Genomic DNA, 21389 nt, shown 5'->3' on the forward strand with positions numbered 1-21389 from the left:
CACTGGGCAGCCCTATCTGCTGTGCTTCCAGTTGGCTATTTTGTCAAAAGAGCAGCCGGGCAGTCCAGCCTCTCTCTGTCGACAGAGTGGATCATTTTTGTGATTTGCTTGGCAGTCTGGCTGCAAACTGTAAACAGAAGTTTTCTTAGAAGATGTCTTCCAGCAGAAACTTCTGTCAACAGGTTGCTCTAGTGCAGACATAGCCACATTGTTTTATATAAGCATAACTTCACTGGTTTCAGTGGAGTTACTCCTGATTAATGTAAGTTAAGAGATAATCAGGCCCCAGATTTTTAACCTGGAACTCTCCATGGTTTTGGTGCTGATACTAAACTAGATACTCAGGATCCTCTTTTACAAATCCTGGATAGGTCTTAATCTAGACATCTGCTAATTTAGCTCCCTGATATGTCCCTGCTGTTCAACATACATATTATTATTGCCCTCCCCTTAGTTCAGGCTGGGAAAGCAAGACACGGATATGTTATGTGACTTGGCTCACATCACACAGCAAATTTCTGTCAGAGCTTGGACTAGAACTTGGATTGCAGACTCTGTGAATATACTGAAACATGAGATACCAATACGAGCACTATTATACCCATATAGTTAAGCCAATGTAAAAAGGTCGCCCTGACTTGAATGTATCAGTTTTTAAACCTATCTAGGATATTCAGTAGAAAAACCTGTAAGACCAGCCCTTAGTCCAATTTTTAAACACAAGAACATGCTCCTACCATACTCCACACATTTGATAACCCATACTCACTTGATAGGTGGAACATTGTGTAGCAGTGTTTCTCAGCCTTTTTTTTTTTTTTTTTATAAAATACCCTCTTTAAAATATAAGTATCCCCAGTACCTACAATTTTCAGACGCACAATTTTTTTTCTACCATTGCAACACATTTGCTTAAACAACTGAATTATAACAAGTTGGTTGGAAGAAACTGCTTACAGGCAGGAAGCTTGCCATTGTATTTATGATTGTGCAAAAAGCATAAATAAAAAAATAGATGAGCATAAAATAAGTCCAATTTTTTAATTGATAGAAAAGTTTGACAAACTCTTAGTTAATATAACCCCTGGAAGAGATCTGTACACCGTCAGAGGTATATGTATCCTGGGTTGAAAACCACTGAATTTCTGCACCCAAGTAATTTCCAGTGCGTATGGGAGTTTGTGCTATATGTTGCTATGTGTTTAGGTTCACTTTTGCAGAACTTTAATGTCCATGTGAAACTTTTTTTTTTTAAATGTATTCTTTTAGTCCCATTAGAAGAGCAATACAGTGCCATTTTTCTAAGGCCCTGAATGTTTACCTCTCTGGGTAAGGTTATTATAGGGATGATGGAATGATGTCTTTAGTCAAGTGTAGATCTTATTTTCCCATGTAACAAGGTAGCCTAATGAAATGAGTTTTATTCAAAGAACTCGTCACATAACGCTTCAGGAAAACATGATAAATTGAATGATTCTTTTAGCAAATGCATCACACAAAGCCCTGGCATATTGCTTATGAAGTTTAATTTTGTAATAATTCATGGGGGATAATATACCTGTGGCCATTTCAGTGGAATGAATTCTACAGGCTCATTACAAAAGCACAAGTGTTGTCCCAAAATATTGCTCTCCTTGTTGAGCGGTAGCTGGAATGGAGAGCAATTTGCATGTTTAACCTCTGTGGAGCCACTGTGTCTCACTTTTTAATTCTTTCTTTTCTAGCACTTGTGTTATGAACTAGGATAAAAGAGTATTTTATGTAAATGGCAGGAGGCTAGATGTTATAGCAGTTCTACTGACAGAATTTAGCAGAGCAAATCTAAGGCTCTGATGATTTATTTAGGTATTTTCAGCAAACTAAGGATGTGTTTGGTTGTTTACCAGTAACAGGAGAGCAAACTAAAACAAAAGTAGCAATTTTGGCGTGGGCTTGGACATTTTCTTATACTGTACTGTGTATCTCAAACCCAAATTTATTTACATTTTGTAAGCCACTTCTTCACATTGCAGACTAGTTGCACACAGCATTGGGGAAAAATAAAAAAGACAAAAATAATCAATAAAAGCATGTATTAAAAAAACAAAAAATGTGTCACCTTGATATATTTATCTAAGGTTCTTATATGGCTTCTATTTCTGTAGCGTCTGTGCCCTCAATAATTGTGAATGTGTGTTTCACTACAATATTCCCGTGAGGTAGGGAAATGCTCTTATCCTCGTTATATGGAGGGGAAGCTGAGGCACAGTGAGACAATGACTTGCTCAAGGTTGCACAGGAAGTTTGTGACAGAGCAAACACCTGAAAGCAGATGCCCCAAGTCCTAAGCTAGTGGCCTAACGACTGAACCTACCAGGCCCAGATTAAAGAATTTGGGGACTGTGCAGTATGGCAATAACGCCTCCTCCTTAAAGCACCTCCACCCTATGTGTACTGCACCCACACAGACTCTGAAATGCACTTCCCATCCCACATATGTTCCAACAATCCTCCACCAGCCCCCCCACCCCCAGTTCCCCTGACAGCTCTCATGCATATTCCAGGACCTACATACATCCTGCTCACTGCCACTTCCAACACCTTTCCCCAGCCACAGCCCTGTCACCCTTCAAACTCTCCCCACTAGCCTCAGAGCCCACCCAGCAGCTCAGCTCCAGCCCCTCATCCACTGTCCTGGCACTGTGCAGGCCATTCATTGGCAAACCCCAGGCTCAATGTGTTGCTCTTGTCGTGGGCTAGGGAAACTCCTCTTGATCCCATCCCTCACCTCGCACTCAGATCTCCTTCCTATGCAGGTTTGTCCCTTTTGCCCCTCTAGCAGGTACATTGATTAATCCTGGCCTGGGGGGCATCCTACCTTTCTAACACGTGAGACTTTCTGACCTCTTTGGCATCTCTACAGTCTGCTGTGTTAAAAATATATATCAAAAAGCCACAAAGACACTTTCCCAGAAGACCAGTGCTTTACCTTTGACTTTCCCACTTTCATGTCCCACCCACCTTCCCAGAAGCAGCAAGAACTAGAGACAGCTGGACGGGCCAGGAAAACAGAGAACAAGGCCCGGATCTATGGAAGTCAGTACAAGCTGTGAGGAGTTTTCTGGGCCCAGAAGAGGAACTCACCTGATTTAAAGCATGCTGGGTATTGCAAGATTTTTGTTCCACATTTTTCTTAGTTGTTTGATAGCATAATACCAGGGCCTTAATGCAGTAACCACAGTAAAAGACATTGGGCTGAATCCTCAGTTGCTGTAAGTCAGTATAGCTCCATTAAATTCACTGGAGCTCCACAGTAATCTAGTCAAATCCTTCCTGTGAAGAGTTTGAAAGTAGCTGTACAGTACCCAGCATAAAGAAGTCTGAATCCTGGTTAGGGCCTTTGGACACTACTGACAAATAGTAAAGGGGAAACACAGATGAAGAGACGTTGTGTGACTTGCCTGAAATCAAGAAGAGCACTGGGGTAGAGCCATGTATCCTAGACATTGTAGGCTCCTTGTCTACATAAGGGATCCCTGTACTGGAGAACTGTGCTTTTAAAGAACCAGATGTAAAATTATCTGGTTAATAATAAGACACCTTTTCATTAGTTCCTGACTTATTTTCTTTGAAAAAGAAGGGGTACTGTAACCTGTAATGAATACAACAACTAAGAGTTCACTAAGTGTAATATTTGAACTACACAAATAGTCAGGTATATGTTTTAAAAATGATTGTTTATCAAATACATTATCAAACATTTTTGTTTGGAGAACAAAAGCTTTTTGACAATCTATGTTTATGTGACAATGTCAGATCTTTTAAGATTGTTCCATTTCTTCATGAATTTGTAAATCTAATTTCAAACCATACTTCTTCAAGAATCAAAAGATCTGTGGCTTTTACAATTTGAAATCTATTTCTCCCACTCTTCTGGAAGATTATTAGTGAAGCTATTCATGAGATTTAGCTGATAAATCTTTGCTAGTGAACATTCAGTAGCACAAATTGTTGTAATGTAGTTCAAAGGCTGTATAAAATTGAATTTGCAATCTATATAATGCATGTATGGTACTATACATACATACCCCAGTCAGCGTCCTTAATCACAACTGGTGTTTCTGTCAGTGTGCATATACTTCACAATTTTTTTCTTCTGAACCATCAATTAGTGTTAATGAACTTAGAGAGAGTTAATTATTAAAAAGTGACTTCAGGGGTCAATCCTTTTCTACTGAGCTCCGCAAAGAGTCTATGTCAATCTGGTTTTGCCGCTACAAAAGCTGCAGTGGAAGATCTTTATTTTTAAATCAAGGAAAAAGTTAAACATTTCTCCATATTATATTCTTGAAGAGGGCTTAATTTTATCACCAACATTAATATTATGTACATATTTGCTAAGAGAACAACCCTCACAGTATCTGTGTGCACCACTTAGCCCCTCCCTGAAAGCGGGAAATAAGTAGGATGTGTCAAGTGGTTGGAATGTTCCTTCTCCTCCTAGGGTGAGAGAACCTGAGAAATCCACTTCCCATCACCCACCATGGGGCAGTGGAAATGGTGAAGGGAGAACAGGGTCATGTTATCTCAGGAAAATTTTCCTTCTGTAAATTCCACCCTAGATGCTGGAGCAGAACAGGAATCTGACTCCCCACTTTTTCGTTAACATTTTATTTTGGGCCTGGTCAAAAGAAGCCTGAATTTCACTACGTTTTTCAGTAAGAAATTCATGACCAGACTGTAACTTTGGATGATATGCCCATATAGGAGAATAAGAATCCCCTTTATACCCAATTACTAAGTGCCTGTGGTTTAAGTCTGGGTAGACAGCTGCAAGTGGGATTTGCATGGCTGAAAACGCTTTTCCTCAGAGCAGGTGAGCAGGGAAAATCTGGAATGGGTGGAGCCAAGATTCCATCCACATCACTGACTTGCCATCACAGATGAGCTGGAGTAATCTGGCCATCCTTGAAATAAAGACATGGGAAAGGCATTGTGACAGGAGGTGTGACTCCTGGGTTGATGCAATTTATCCACTGCCCCCTGTACAGGGATATGCCTAAAGTTGCAGTCTGGCCCTAATTTAATAAGAAATGCTGTTTGGCTGGTAATAACATTTGAGACATGCAGATTTAGGTTACTGCTCTCTTGCTATTCTGCTAGAAACAATAATATTAGTGTACCAAATGTTAATATTGACTGGAGATATCTGCAAAAATGAGCTACGTGTCCTTGATCTTCAGGAGGGTCAAGCTCCCATTAATCTTTTGATGTCTTTATGGCTCTGTGTTGATCTCCATTTGAAAGACTTGAAGCTGATAAAGGCAGAAGCAAATAATGTCTAGAACCAAAGAGCCATTTGGGTGAGGCACAGAATTGAGACACTTCCCTTTTACTTTTAGTTCACATCGGTCACATTTCATCTTGAGTGTTCCAGTGATAAAGTCACATGTTTATTTATGATGTTGTAGGTGCCCATCAGCATTGCAGACATTCAGATGGACGGTATCTGTATTGTTACAATACAGCCTCAGTAATCTGACATGAATTATTAAGTGTTGACAGCAAATGAGCATCAATATGCAAACAATTAAAGAATGACAAGAGCAGGGAAAAAAAGAAGAAAAAGAAAAACGACAGGGTTTTCAAAGCTTCCTGAGGAACAGGCATTGATGTTTTTCTGGGATTATTTTGACTAGTTTCAACTCTTGTTATTTTGGATGATTAATATGAGAAACCTTCATATTTATAAACTGTTAAGTTTACCCTGAGGTCTTCTGAGCTAAAAGTTCAAAAACACAATGCTGGAAATACACAGGCTCCATCTGTTCATTTCTTAACTGCGTGTTTTGAAAATGTCACCCAGCACTTTTATGATGCTGAAAATAATCAGGTTTTGGTTGCTTGTTTCAATACACCTAAAATGGGGCATTAAGTATGTATGTGCCTCCCCCACAGATCAGGGGCATCCTGCCATTCTAGGGAAATGGAATTCCATAGCTTGTGGGCCAGAACTAACTTCAGAATTTTGTACTCCCCTCAAACATTAGGAGAACTCCCACTAGTATCACTGGGAAATTTGGTACAATGATCAAGGTGAGGAAATGTCCTTATGTAATAACTAAACTTGTCGCTGTTACTGTTATTTAAGAGTTGTATTGTGACATTCTGCATTGCTTAATGGGAAAACCACTCACAGGCAGGACCACCTCTCACTATGCCCTTCTGTTTCTCCTCCAGACTCATTCTCCTTTCTCAGCGTCTGTTCTGGCTTCCTATTTTTGTGTGTTTCCTTTTTTCTTCCCTCTACATGTTACTGGGGGCCACAACACCGAATTCCTACCTTAGTGGTGCTTCCACACCTTCTCCATCCCATTTGCTTCAGTGATCAGCCATAGAAAAAATTAATGCCGATGTAAAAGAGCTTTGTTAGGGGTTAGACACAACTCTCCCATGAAATCAGTGAGGCCTGGAGAGTTCATAGCTCACAGACTGTTTGTAGACTTAGACAGACGACACTTCAGGGGTTACATTTTATCTCATCTAGGAGGTTCCCTTTTTAATCATAAAGGCCCTTTAAAGCAGTGGTGTGAAACTTCTCCAGTCAGTCCCGTCTCACTGTCTCTGCCCCATCACCCTTACTGCATGGGCCAGGCTTCCTCAGCAGGAACTGAAGGCAGAATGTGGGGTGGGGGAAGAAATGGGGATAGGGAAGGAGCTAGGGCTAGAGGCAGAGCTGGCTTAGAACTGGAGGCAGAGCATGAGAAGGGGACTTAGTAGGGATGGGGAAGAGCTGGCCGAGGGCTGAGCAGGACTAAAATAATGTTACTCCCTCCCCACGCTCTGTGGGGGCTGGTCTAGGCCTTACCATGTGCCCACCTAATGTTTCTTTGCATCCCATTAGGGGGACACAGCCCACAGGCTGGGGACCACTGATTTTAAGGGAAAAAGAAAAGAGGTTATGTTCTGCGGATTTTCAGTCTGTTTTGCAGGCCACACATATTTACCAAACAGGCTAAATCTGGTCTTCGTGCAGGGAGTTCCTCTTATTAATTGTTAATAAGGGTGGCAATTGTGACAGAGTCAGGCCAGAGAGCTACAGGAAAGTAGTGGAAGGGAAATACATTAGCCTCAGATCAAATAGGTCCTTGTTCCCAGAGTAAACTAATAAAGGCTAATCTAGAACTAGCAGGAGCTTGCCAGAATCAATCAGGGCAATCAAGCAAATTAGAACACCTGGATCCAGTATAGGAGGTTTCCAGAGGTAAGGGAGACAGACTAATCAGAACACCTGGGGCCAATTAAGAACCAGTTGAGATTGGTTAAAAAGAGGCTTCTCCGCTGGTAGCTCAGTGCTTGCAAGGAGATGAGGAGAAAAGTTGAGGCGGAGGATGTGGGGGGAGGAAGCAGAAGCAGGTGGCAGAAAGAAGAACCCATGGGTAAGGAAGAGTCTGTTGCTGGGGAGGACCTTGGAGAAGTGGCCCAGGAACCACAGCTGTCACATGGATGTTGGAGACATTTGCTGGCAGCTGCTTTCACAGGGTCTCTGGGCTGGAACCTGGAGATGAGAGCAGGCCTGGGTTCCACCCACCACCCTCTCCCTATTCAGGCACAGGAGCAGGACTGGTTTTGGCAGAGGGTTTTGTCCTGTCCTGTACCATTTGGAGGGGCCATAGAGGCCATGGAATGTGGTTTCCCCATGCTGGCCAGTGATGACAGTAGCTTGACAAACAGCAAGCTGGTGCCCTAGAGAAAGTGCCTGAACTCAGGGCTGCTGTGAACTTCTGAAGCAAGGAATTTGCTTAAAGGTGCAGGACCCACCAAGGTTGAGAAGGAATTTTGTCACAATATGCTTTTCAAAATTGGGTGCCCCATTGCAAACAATGGGAACGGTGGGTTCTCAACGCTTCTGAAAATCATGTTGTTAAATTGCCTACATAAAGGTTTAGATGCCTAACTTTAGGCTCAGGAGTCTTAAAATATTGGCCTTAGCTTTCCTGTGCCTCTTCTTTTCAATCTGTAAAATGGGACTTGTGTCTTCCAACCTACATAGGATTGAATGGCTGAAGATAATCAAAATTACATATATTTTTGGATTTTGCATATGGTGAAAATTATTCTTACCATTTTAAAGATGGAAACCCTGAGATTCAGTCCCCCCGTTTAACACAATGGCACAGCAGGATTACAGAATGCACAGACCCTGCACCACAGGGAGGCCCACAACTGCCAGCACCACCTTCATCAATGACTGGTACGTGGCCCCAGGCCCTTATGCATTTAGGGGTGCAGTGGTGGCCACCGCAGCCATCTTACGGCTGGGAGGGGGGGATTACCTGGGGCAGAGTGTGGTGATGGGGACAACCGCAGTCAACAGCAGCCACAGAGTGTTGCATCTCCCTCACCTCCCCCCACCACTTCATGGAGTGACCCACAGCTTGCTCTGCTCTGCCACTGCCTCCTGGCCTTGCTCAGCCATGCTTCTCCCAGCCGCCTGTGGAGAAGTGGGGCTCAGCGAGCTGGCAGGCAGTGGCAGAGCACCGGGTGACAAGGCAAAGGAGGGAGAGGGAGGCTGAAGGGGAGATGGCCCCCTGCAGCTGCTGCTGTGCTCTGCCTGCATCATATCCCAGGTAATCCCTGGCTGGGCTGGGAAGGGAGGGCACCAGGGGTCAGGGTGGGGGTGGAGCAGGGAAGGGGTGGGGCATGCAGCACGCAGGGTTTGCCCAGGTCCTGTCTTCCCTTGAGAAAGCTCTGGTACTGGCCAAACAAGAAGCATGGCCTGGGGGCCAAGGAGATGTGCTAACTGATCCTCCACTCCTGGGCAACCACCATCATATTGGAAAAGTGCTCCAATGGCAGAAGACCAGGAGCAGTTGGAGGCTAAAGGCCACAGCCTTCCTTTACAATATGATCACCATCTCCAGTGCTGCTTCCCATTCTGATGCAGGGCTCACGTGTGCAAATTTCTCCTTCCTGCCCCAGTAGGCAGGATCAGTCTCATTAGCTACTTCATAGTTTCCTTCATAAGCAAGGCATCTTTTTTGCTGGGAAGAACTTTGCTTTTGATCTGCAGTATCCTATCTTTATAGTGTGTGATACAATGTTGATAAGTCAGCTTCAGGTTATTGATGGCTGTTAATCATTTATATTGCAGAAAGGACCAGAGGCTTCAGCCAGGCTGGGGCCACATGGTGCTAGGTGTTATACACACATATAAGGTTCATTTTTAACACTTACTGTTTTGAAAATCTGGCCTCAGTGTTGTAATGGGAGCTGTAGCAGAGAGGAACACTTAAAATAAAGGTCCATATGTCAGTGTCTAAATGGGAACTGTGGATGAAGTCGGTGGTAGAACTGGGAAAAGAATCCAGATCGCCTTATTCTGAGCTCACAGATTCTACCATAAGGCCTTCCTTCCAGCCATCAATACTAACAATAATCATAAATATTTTATCATAACTGCATTTCAGAATCAGCAGTGGGAACATGCAGGTGGAAAGATATGAGAACAGGTTACCTTAAGTCTGGGGGGAAAGGCTGCCTCAAAGCAGATTTTATTTTAAGTACCAGAAAAGCCAACACTTGTCTTTCTTGTATAAGGAAAGATTTTATTTTAACAACAGAATTGCAGTACTGTGTATTTCATTTCTGTTCCTTACTCCTCAACCACCATAAAGACACGACAAGTCTGTTCTCTGTGTTGGTCCTCTTATTCCCCAGAACCAATCTCCTTCTCCTTCCCCCACCCATGTGATGTGGTAGCATATTGAGTTACCAGTTAAGCTATTCAGCTTGCTGTATTTTTATCAAAATACCCACAAAATGATACAAAAATATTTGAAGGATGATGATTTGATCGTTTTACATGTGTTAGAGATTCTGAACATGATGTATAAATGGTAAATTCTGAAAAGTGATCTTCCATATAATGTCATTTTTGCAGAGCTCTCTTGCCTCAGGGTTGTGAATTATTGTGTTGTGAACATTATAGGAGAGATTATTTTCAATAAATCGTGTAAAAAATACTCCAAATGTTTTGCAATCAGAATATGTCAAATACTGAAGAATGAGGAACCCACTCTGGTTTATAACTTCCTTCAAATATGAGCCAAGAAAACTATAGCACAGTACCTAATGCAAAACCATCCAGGCCGAGCTCCATAAATATTTGCCATAGTCCCATAAACTAAACTATTAAAAGTGCTTGGCATTTTCATTTATATCTGGAAAAGCTGGCCAAAAAAGTTACAAAGGCTGAGTTTTTTAATGCCTTTTTACTATCTCTCAGGTGCAAAATGTCATGTATTGTACTCTAAAGAAGATGAGATAGTTTTACCATTTGTCTAGTATCTGAAATAGGATTCATCTGAACAGTGGAGGATGCAATTTTCTGAGGTCTCAGTTTGGCCTGTAAAATGAAGGCTTGTTTATCCCCCTCTTGCAGTTTGGTGTGCTGCAGTGGTGGATGCAGGCATGCAATGGGTGCATTATGAGAGAGCCCCTGCCCAGGAAGTGGTGGGGGAGGCAGCTGTGCTCGGCCGCTGGATCTGCCCTGCTCCATGTCTGTACTACCTGGAGAATGGGATGCAGAGGGGATTGTCCTGTCAGCTCCCTGTGCTTCCTCTGCCAGATTTTGCTCTTTGGGTCACCATAGCAGCACATGACTCTTGGCATTATCATGCAGCAAAGACAGCCTAGAGCAGAAGACCATGACATGGGGAGGAGGCTGTACTGCTGTGCACAAATTCTCATGCAAAGGAGTGACTACAGTTTTCCTGTGAGGTGTGATTGAACCCTAGGTTTCACGATTTCTGTTAGTGCAACTGAGCACATGAACTCAGGTCAAAACTGTCTTGTGTGGTGGATATAGAGTAAAACCCCACTGTAATGTTCCTGCAGGATACTGTTCTGGGGGCAAAATGTAATAACAGCAGTACCTATCTCTTACAGACTGCTTTCCTTCAGTAGACAGGAAAGACCAATACTAAGGAGATCAATCTCTTTAGCTCCATTTCACAGACTGGAAAACAGAATGCAAAGTCAGCAAATGAAAAAAAGTTACAGGTTCTCACTGTAATGGCAGTTTGCTGCGCTATACACCCTCAATTGTTTTTAGTATGTGTTCAACATAGATCATAGATTCTAAGGCCAGAAAAGGCTACTGTGATCATCTGGTTTATCCTTCTTCATAGCACAAAGAGCTCCATTTAATTCACGTTTTATAGACTATAATATGTATTTGGAGCCATGCTAATGCACACATTTGTGTTATGTATTGACGTGCAGATTGAAAAAGTGAAATGGAAAATAGGTTCTGCGGGAAAGGGTGTGGGCAGATAAGTCAGTAAACACACATTGCAAACATTTTGGTCCCAAAATGGACTACTCCAAGTTGCAAACACAGCCTTTGGGTGAGTTTTTGAACTCAATGTGTTATGTTCGGGGAGCAATGCTCCAAAAGCTCCAAAAAAAAAAAAGACATCAGTTCAGAATATAGACTTCTACAGTAAGAAAGGGCATAACAGGTCTCTGGATCACAAATGAGAACCTTGTGTTATTGTGTGCCTAAACAAATTATGAAAAACCTAACACATGGCACAGATCGCAGCTCCTGTTATCAAACCCCAGAATCACTTTGGGGAGCATTGGGCTTTAAGGTAATGCACAATCCCTCTCAAAACAACCAACAAAAGAGACTAACACTATTATATTATTAGATTAATAAATTCACATGGCTGTATTCTTGCCTAGTGTGTATGGGTGACACTCTATTGGGTTCAAATGGTTTAATTAACTGTTACACTGGGCTAGAGTCTGTGGAGACGTTTAAGGCGCTGACATTCTGAAGAAATAAACTGGAAAAAGCCCCCAGATTTCTACTACCAAACAACAGCCAGGACATTCAACAGTACTTACTCTTCTTTGTTAAGGAATACAGGATTCACTACCCTTAAAATTATTTCATCACTTACCAAAAATCTCCTGTCTGCCAATCATGTCTATACAGCATTACTCTAATAGGAAAAAAGTTAGCCTAGAAAATGGGCATTCTTATGTCCTAATCAAATGCCAAGCAGAGAGCCACATGGCTATCATGTCACAAATCATTCTCAGTGTCCTGGGGACATCATCAAAATACATGGGCTCAGCGCCTGTTGTTGTCTGATGCCTTCCTCACTATTTACTTCCATCTTTCCCTGTCCAGTGCGGAGTGGCTTAGTTTCTGGCCACTCGCTCCCCAGCAATTTACTATATCATCTACCTATTCTCAGTGGGGTCTGCCTCTCCTACTGGAACTGTCCATTATGCCAAATACCAGGGCCTTGATTTTTCTTTTTTCACTCGTTCTGCAGATATGCCCAAATAGCTGTAACTTCCATTGTATAGCCTTCTGCAGTAGGTTCGCTTTTGGCTGTATCTTCCTATATAATTCCTTGTTGGTGACATTTTGCATCCGTCCTATTCTCAGGATCTTTCTGTAACAACTCCTCTCAAACACCAGTATTCTTCTCTTCAAATCTTTCATTATCGCCCGTGTCTCACATCCATACAACATTCTGCAGAATACATGTTTTCAAGATGCCCAGCTTTGTTACTAAGTTAATCACTTTGCTTTTCCAGATCTCATCCATTGCCTTCAAAATCGCTCTTGCTTTTGCTATTCTAGTCACTATTTCCTTTTTACAGTCTAAACCATATGTCGTTTTGCTCCCCAGATATGCAAACTTCTCTATGTTCTCTAGTTTGATCCCATCTACACAGACCTTTCCTATTTCCTTATCTCCAAATATCATTTTAATTTTACTGCTGTTCATAATGAGTCTGTACCACTTCTTTTCCTCGTTTAGCACCTGCACTGTTCTCACTAGCTTCTCTTCACCTTTCTCAATGATAATGATATCATTTGTAAACCTCAAGTTGTTAATTCTCATCCTATGCACCGATATTCCTTCTACCTCTTCCCTAATTTTGTCCATCGCTCTCTAGGTGCATGATGGAGATACTCAATGATATTGGATCTCCTTGTCTTGTAACTCTATGGCTGTGTCTATGGTAGCTCCCAACTTCAAAGGAAGCATGGTAAGTAGGGTGTGGAGAGATTATTAATGAAGTGCTGTGGTGCATATGCAGCACTTCATTAAGTTAATTCTGCCCCACAGCAACTTGGAAGTGGCAAACTTCAAAGTGCTGGATTGCATGTAGCCACAGCTATCCCACTGGTACTTCGAAGTGCCTGGGCTACTTTAAAGTCCCTTTGCTCCTCAAAATTATGCTGAATTGACACCTCTGAACAACACTGTGCCCTGTCAGCTAATAAATGTGCTGTTCTGCTAAGTGAGAGTCACTCCTGCCTGAGGATGGGGTGCAGAGCCTGGGGATCCTGGAACTCCATCACACTGGTGTTAGCGGTGGGATGTACTGCACCTCAAGGATGGAGCATCCAGCAGTAAGTGACTGGGGTGCAGGAGGAAGAAGGGGGGCCCGCAAGACCCAGGTGTGTTAAAGGGCAGCGAGGTGTGGTTCCCCAAAGTGGAGGGGCCTGTGGCTGAACCCAAGTGAGTGCAGTCGTGGTCCTCGAGAGGCAGTGTCACACCCGAGGAGGGGTTACTCCTGGGAGTCTGTTGAAATTGGTCCCAGAAGGCGGAGGAGCTGAGGGCCCCTGGGAATGAGTGACCTGCGAGGAGGCTGACACACTGAAGGAGTTTGTCTCAAGACAGTGTGGACATGGTCCTTGAGAGTGGGCATCACACCAAAGAAGGGGTTCTTCTGGGAGTCTGTTGGAGGGGCCTACGGCCTAACCCCAGGGAATGTGTGACCCACAAGGAATCTGGCACACTGAAGGGATTCTTCCAGGAGTTGTGGGATGTAGCAGGCATCGGCCTGTGAGCCTGCAACCATACTCAGCAACTCTGCTGTGAAGTGGCAGCGCCTGGAAACTGAATTGAGATTAAAGGAGCTGGACAAGGCAGCATGAATGTGCAGTGGCAGAGCTGAGGATTAAGGAAACTCCTGCAGGGGTGAGCACAGATTGGGGCAGGGAACCCTGGACTGCATGGAGCTCTGAACTGAATGGCCTGGCACAGTTCAAGGAGGGAAGGAGCAATTCCAACCCATCATCTACTAGTGGCCAAGACAGACCTGCGAAGAGTTTTCCAGGCCTGGGCTGAGGAAGGGTGCCTGTGTGTCTGTGCAGGAATGCAGCTTGTCCACTGGGAATGGCAAGTTGTGTGTGAGAGAAGCTGCCTCAGTTTCTGGGTGTGTGTCTGAGACCAGCCAGGGGGACTGGGACAAAGGAGAGCGTGTCTCCGATTGTCTGTCTGTGTTGAACAGCAGCAGCAGCCTGGGGAGAGAGCAGAGCCTGCATTTGAAAAAGGTGCCAATGAGAAAACTAGTCCATTGTCTCCTGGGGTGGCTGGAGAGGGAACAGGGAAGGAACATTCCAGATGTGACCCTGAACCCAGCCATGGGGGCTGGAACAAGGGGAATGTCTCTGGGATGGACAGTGGCATTACTGATAAGGACACTGGTCCTTGGTGCAAGAAAGGCTGCTTCTGCTTCTAGGGAAGTGAATCCTTTGTCTGAGCCTGTGGGGCTCGAGATGGTGCCCAGATCCCAAAGTTGGATCTGAGTGCAGCTGAACCCCAGATAGGAAGTGGGCCTACCTTTGTGTTTCTTAGGGAGGATGATGCTTTAACGAGGTCTGATCCAGTTAGTATCATCAGGGAATGCCAGAGAACAGATGATTCTGGTACTTGTTCTTTACCTGATACTGAGGTGTTACTGGGAGGAAGTGAGAGAACTCTGTCTGACTATAGTCATCCTCTAGCCATGCCACAGGAAGAGCAGACTGGCAATGGAGTTATGCTGCCTGATGAAAATAAAGAAGCTGGTAGCAGAAGGGAGGAAAGTGATCCTAAACTTTTGTCTAGTGGTACTAGCTGCCTGCCTGGAAGGAGATTATGTGGGAATCCCACCTGGCTACGTCTACACGTGCACGCCACATCGAAATAGCTTATTTCGATGTAGCAACATTGAAATAGTCTATTTCAATGAATAAAGTCTGCATGTCCTCCAGGGCTGGCAACATCGACGTTCAACTTCGACGTTGGGCAGCACCACATCGAAACAGGCACTGTGAGGGAACGTCTACACGCCAAAGTAGCACACATCGAAATAAGGGTGCCAGGAACAGCTGCAGACAGGGTCACAGGGTGGACTCAACAGCAAGCCGCTCCCTCAAAGGGCCCCTCCCAGACACAGTTGCACTAAACAACACAAGATCCACAGAGCCGACAACTGGTTGCAGACCCTGTGCATGCAGCATGGATCCCCAGCTGCAGCAGCAGCAGCCAGAAGCCCTGGGCTAAGGGCTGCTGCACACGGTGACCATAGAGCCCTGCAGGGGCTGGAGAGAGAGCGTCTCTCAACCCCTCAGCTGATGGCCGCCATGGCGGACCCCACTATTTCGATGTTGTGGGATGCGGATCGTCTACACATGCCCTACTTCGACGTTCAACTTCGAAGTAGGGCGCTATTCCCATCCCCTCATGGGGTTAGCGACTTCGACGTCTCACCGCCTAACATCGATTTCAACTTCGAAATAGTGCCCAACACGTGTAGCCATGACGGGTGCTATTTTGAAGTTGGAGCCGCTACTTCGAAGTGGCGTGCACACGTAGACACGGCCCTGATGGGCAAGCAGTGGTCCTGGGTGTAGGTGAAACCCAGAAGGAGTTGATTATGGCTCAGGGGAGGAGTGCCCCTGTGGAGCCAGAGAAGGGTCAGTTGTCGTTTGAGGGAGCTCTTGAGGAAGAGCATTTCCCTGAAACTTTTCCTGAGCAGTCTGTGGGGACTGTGGAAAATGGGAGTGAGGTGAAGGAGAAAGAACAGGAAAGGTGCTTGTCTGTAAGAGCCAGAGCCAGCCCTTTGACTGTGGAGAAGCTTGTTTCAGTTCCTGGTGGCCTAGACCTGCCTGAGTGTGAAGCCACTGTCTGTGCTCTGCAAGAGTCCAAAGCAGGCAGTGTAAAGGTTTCTCAGGAACTGGAAGTTGGTCCAAGTAAAGTGAAAGCTATAAGGAAATGTGGGCAGCCCTGTGATAACCAAGTCACTGGGTGTGACCAGCGTACTGGGGGAGTGTGGTCCTGAGTCAGGTCACTTGCATGAGAGGGCCAGCAATTCTCCATCTCCAGATGCTGGAAACACTTTTATTCTTGTGATGGACTCCACTTCCAATTCCACGGGAAGCAGAAGTTGGAGGTGGAAGGACAAAGGAGCTGTAGGCCTGGTGGGCCATTAAGGGATAAACAGGGATTCCTTCATCTGGATTCTGAGTCTGGGACTCACAAAGCAACTTTCAGAAAGCAGTTTGGTATGCAAATTTCCAGACTGGCTGGGAGAGGGAAATCATCCTGGGGATCAAAAATGGCCTAGATCTTCTTAGAAGGGAGGGCACACCCAGAGAGATCAGATTTCCACCCTACAGGGCAAGGGAGAAGATTAGAATTTGATGGTGCAAACAAAATGGCTCAGCCATTTAGCCCCAAAATGCCAGATTTTCAAGGATGTTACACAAAGGTTGTGGTATACCAAAGGGCAATGTAAATGTATACTTGCAATGGGATAGTTCTTGTTACTCATTCTGACTGCTGTAACCAATGGGTGCTGCTACCAAAAACTGTAGACTTGTACCATGTACTGAATGTTTAGAAAGAACCATGTGATGTGTTGACATGGATGTAGAAGCATGAATTGTATGTTGAAGGAATATGTAATTCTGAAATGTCACCATTGTTCCCTGTAACTAGTCTTGCAACCTCTTGCATGAGAAGGAACATTCCAAGCCTATTGTGTGACATGGAAGGGGAAATGGAGGCATACAACCATTTTGGTAGGTCTGGCTAAATGCCAAGGGTGGAAAGCATTTGTACCTTCATTTACTAGACTGTAACTGAAGTCCAAACATTTGCTGGAGTAGCTATATAGACTGGTGGGCAGATGGGGCAGGGCCCAGACCAGAGAGGAACTGTTTGATCTGCTGGTGCTGCAGCACCTGTATGGGCTTTGCCTGCCCAAATTGTGAACGTGGCTGATGGACCAGAGGCTGAAGCAGGGAGACCAACCAACCCAAGGGAACCAACAGGACTTTCCCGGCTGCATCACATGAAAGGGGCCAATGCCAAGCTCCTGACGTAGAGCCTCCCCTGGCAGGATTAAGATGTGGAGGTGGTATGCATCAAAGGGAGCACTGATGGTATAGCCAATGCCCTATCGCATGGGGAGGGCCACAAACTTCCCTAGGTCACTGGCTGAGTGACCCCGCCCGGTAGGTCTGGAAGTGGGCAGTGATATGATGTAGTGGGAGATACATGTGTGTATGTGTGTGGCTCACAGAGGGTTTGGGGCTCCTGCTGAGGGTAACCTAGGCGACCAGGTGGCACCTCTGGACTGCAGACAAAGGAGGAGATGGACCCTGAGGGGTTTGAATTGGAACTGGGAGTTGGAAAGCAGTTAATCTGGGCTGGGAGAGAGAGACAGAGGAGAGGGCAAGGCCCCAGCTCCGGGGGCCCCTTGGGTCCTCCTCTCCCCAATATGGATTGGACTGGCTGTCTGTGCCTGCTGTACTGACACCTCTGTACAACGCTGTGCCTTGTCAGCTAATAAACCCTCTGTTCTTCTGCTGAGTGAGAGTCACTCCTGCCTGTGGACCAGGTGCAGAGCCTGGGAATCCCAGAACCGCATCACAGCATGAAACAAACGTCAAATTATACCCTCATTCTCCCCATGCTAACTCACCTGATTCAGTGTGTGTGACTGAGATGAGTATTTGGGTCAATATTTTTCAATTTTCTAGTCTGCCTTCTGAGTCCTACGCTGCCAACCCTGGCTAATGAGCAATACATAAAAATGTAATAAACATGCAATTAATTTGGTTTAGTAGGGGGCCGGGGCATGCATACACTGAGGTCCTGGTGTACTGATTCCTCTTTGTGCTATGATTTCACATTACAAGACAAAGGCCAAATTCCAGAATATGAACATATTGGAAAGAGAAGAGTAAACTGTATATTGGCAGTCATTGCTACAAAGGTCAAAACAGTTATTTCTGCTAGGTGCAGCCAATAATCACGAGAATAAGATTTTGTAAGCCTTCTAATAAAAAGAGATTGCCTCTGTTTTCACTTCTTTTCCTTCTTGGACTATCCCATTGCAAAAGTAATCCAAGACAGAACTTTGGCAAAATTTATGGATTTTAAAGCCAGAAAGAGCCATTAATATCATCTAGTCTGATCTCTTCCATAACACAGACCATAGGCCGAATTTCCTCTCTGGTTCCTGCATCATGCACATAACTTTTGTTGGAACTGTTTTTTTTTATTTTTATTAAATTAATTTTTTTAGAAAGATATCCAGTCTTGATTTACAAACTTCGAGTTATGGAGAACTCACCACAACCCTTGACAAGATCATAGAAACCTATAGCTGGAAGAACCTTGAAAGGTCAAGTCAAGCCCCTTGTACTCAGGCAAGACCCCGAAAATCTAGAATAACTTTGACAGATGTTGGTCTCATTTGTTCTTATAAACTTCTAATGCTAGGAATTCCTCAACCTGCCATGGAAGCCTATTCCTTAATTTCATTACCCTTATCAATAGGTGTTAGGAAAACATTTCTAACCTAAATCTCTTTTGCTCCCTGTTAAACTAATTTGGCTTAATTCCTTCTTGTAGGTTCAGGTTATGCACATTAGATCCACTTCTACCAGTGGGGACAGCTGTAATGGAGATGGGAACAGTACTGTCTGTCTTCCCTTGTGTTTGTGCCAAGGGAAGGCTGCTTTGAAATCTAGCCCTGCTAATGGAGACTCCCCAGAACATGCACTGAATCAGCACATCTCTCAACTTGCCTGGTTCAATCCCTTCCCCATCTGGATCATCACACTTTTTGGGTAGCGCACACTCTCTAGTGCCCCTATTGGGATTAAAGATAGATAAATACAGCAAGCTTTTTCATATCCAGCAGCCCAGGGACCAGTAGTTTGCTGGATATTCAAATATCCTGGGTAACAGAGAGGTATACCTAGCAACACGTAACACGAAAGGAAAACAGGATTAAGTATTAAGAAACAAACAAAAATGTATGCAGAGTATTTTATTTACCAACAGTATTATTGTACACTGTAACCTTAAACTGTATTTATTTGTGTTTACTTTCACTACACTGTACTTATGGAAAATATAACTAAAATTTACTTAGGGTTAAAATGCTGGTTATTTGAGAGTTACGGATGATAGAATGCTGGGTATGAAAGAATTTACTGTGGATAGATAATTTAAAAGGTCCATATACTAGCACCTCAGATATGTTGCACTGTTCATAAATTTGTAGGATCAATAAAGTCATTGTTATCATTAACAGAGAGGGTTTATAGATTACACACAACACGTACCTTGAGGAGAGGGTTTAGGGTTAATCCCTATGGTAGTTTGTCCAACAATATCATCCTCTCCAAAAGAATGTCCACAGCTGTTGGCCCCAGATTTGGCCTCTCAACTGTTTTGCCAAAACAGGAAAAAATTACTTATTGTCTTTACTGATTCTCTAGGCTTTTATGGTGCTGAGTGGGTTCTCCAGACATGCTTTTAAAAATGGTTTCAGCCCTTTTAATGCTTTTCAAAAATGGTAGAGTAAATCCAGAGTTACAGTGTAAAAGCATAGTTTACGTTCTCCTATAAAAGGCAACATATCTCTTTGGAAATTTATTCCAGAAGCAAGATATTGTATATTTGTGATGCAACCACCTGCTGGCCTCTTTCCATTAAACACAACCAGTGGCTGTAATTTATTTGTAGGAAGGGCTGTCTTCCTTTTCATTTGCTGTGTTTTTTCCTTTTTAAAACTACTGGTTTGCTTTCTTCACATCTTGTCCTTTGAAGGAATGTACAACCTTCGTCTAGTTACTACTGATTATTTAATGCTTCTTAGAAATATATAGATCATTGCCACCCAAATCGCCACAGAAGCCTCTCTGGGTTGACTTTGGTGTCGTAGCATTGAGTAGCATGATCTTGGTTCATGAACAGCCTTGCGTCTAGAGTATAGGGATGAACCTCACAATCTCCTGAATTTTAATCCTGGCTCTGTAAACAGGTCATGATGTGTCCCCAGGGAAGTCACGTCTCCACATTTGTATACCCATCAATAAAATAGATTATATGTCCATTGGCACTGCCAGCCACCATGGGTCCTGGGGCAGGTGTGTGTGTGGGGGGAGGCATGGCTCTGTGCTGTGGAAGGGATGGGTCCAAGAGCAGTCAGTTCTCAGTGCCACCTTGACAGAAGCTCTGCCCCAACCTCCACCACACAACTCCCTCATAGTTGCTTGCAGCTGGAGCTCCACATCCCTTTGAAATGCCAGGCCTGGGGACAACTGCCCCCTTCGTCCCCACCTCCACATTGGTGGGTCTGGTTATGTCATACTGTAAACACTGTATAAATGTATCATATTCATAATTATTTTTGTATTGTTATTCCTGACAGTGATTTGGACAGTAAATACTGGAGTAATCATGAGCATGTCAGTTTGGAATTAGGTTCTCATCTAATATCTCTTGCCATCACTCTCTTCTATCACTCTACACTAATTTACTTGTTTGAGATACAATTATTCATCACCTTTCGTTAACTACTCCTTTTGTAAGAAGCAGGAGTTTGACCTTTTTTTGATTTTATCCTGAAGTTCTCAGGAGAATCAGATCTGAGAGCTGGTTATAACATTCTGGCACAGATCTGTGAAATTACTTTTTTATTCTAAAATGCCAAAACCAGCTGATGCATGTCTACCTTTATCTAGGTTGCCAGTTTTGATTGGATGCATTGCAGGAGATTTCATCACATGACATAGCCTTTTGTACCAACGTAACCCAAAAGGTGTCATTTTTTTTTAAATAAATGCTTTTAGTTAAACCAGCACAACTCAGCAAACAGACAAACTCAGTGACAGCCCAGGAATCTCCTTCCTATGTTTAGTTTCATTTCTGGTATCTCCCAATGCAAATCTTTAGTCGAGTAATCATGACAAATATTTTGCCTAGCACATTATGCAACTGCATATTTTTCACTCTACTATTATGCAGATGAGGCAGAAGAGAAGAAAGCAAGCTGAAATCAGGGATTTATTAACAAACAAACAAACAAACAAACAAACAAACAAACATCTTCCAGGGTGCATCAGAGGGTCATCACAAATGATCACAAATTCAGCCCAATCTCCTACACGTTCTACTCCTACTGCAATAATTTATGTTGATAATGATAACTCTTAGGGATTACAGGATGCTGAAGTGCCTTCTGACTCATCAAAGAAAGATTAAATTATGTTCAGTATAGTTTTAGCATTAAGTGTAGTTTTA

This window comes from Carettochelys insculpta, chromosome 1, assembly GCF_033958435.1.
Source record: "Carettochelys insculpta isolate YL-2023 chromosome 1, ASM3395843v1, whole genome shotgun sequence".
In the NCBI taxonomy this organism is placed as follows: Eukaryota; Metazoa; Chordata; order Testudines; family Carettochelyidae; genus Carettochelys; species Carettochelys insculpta.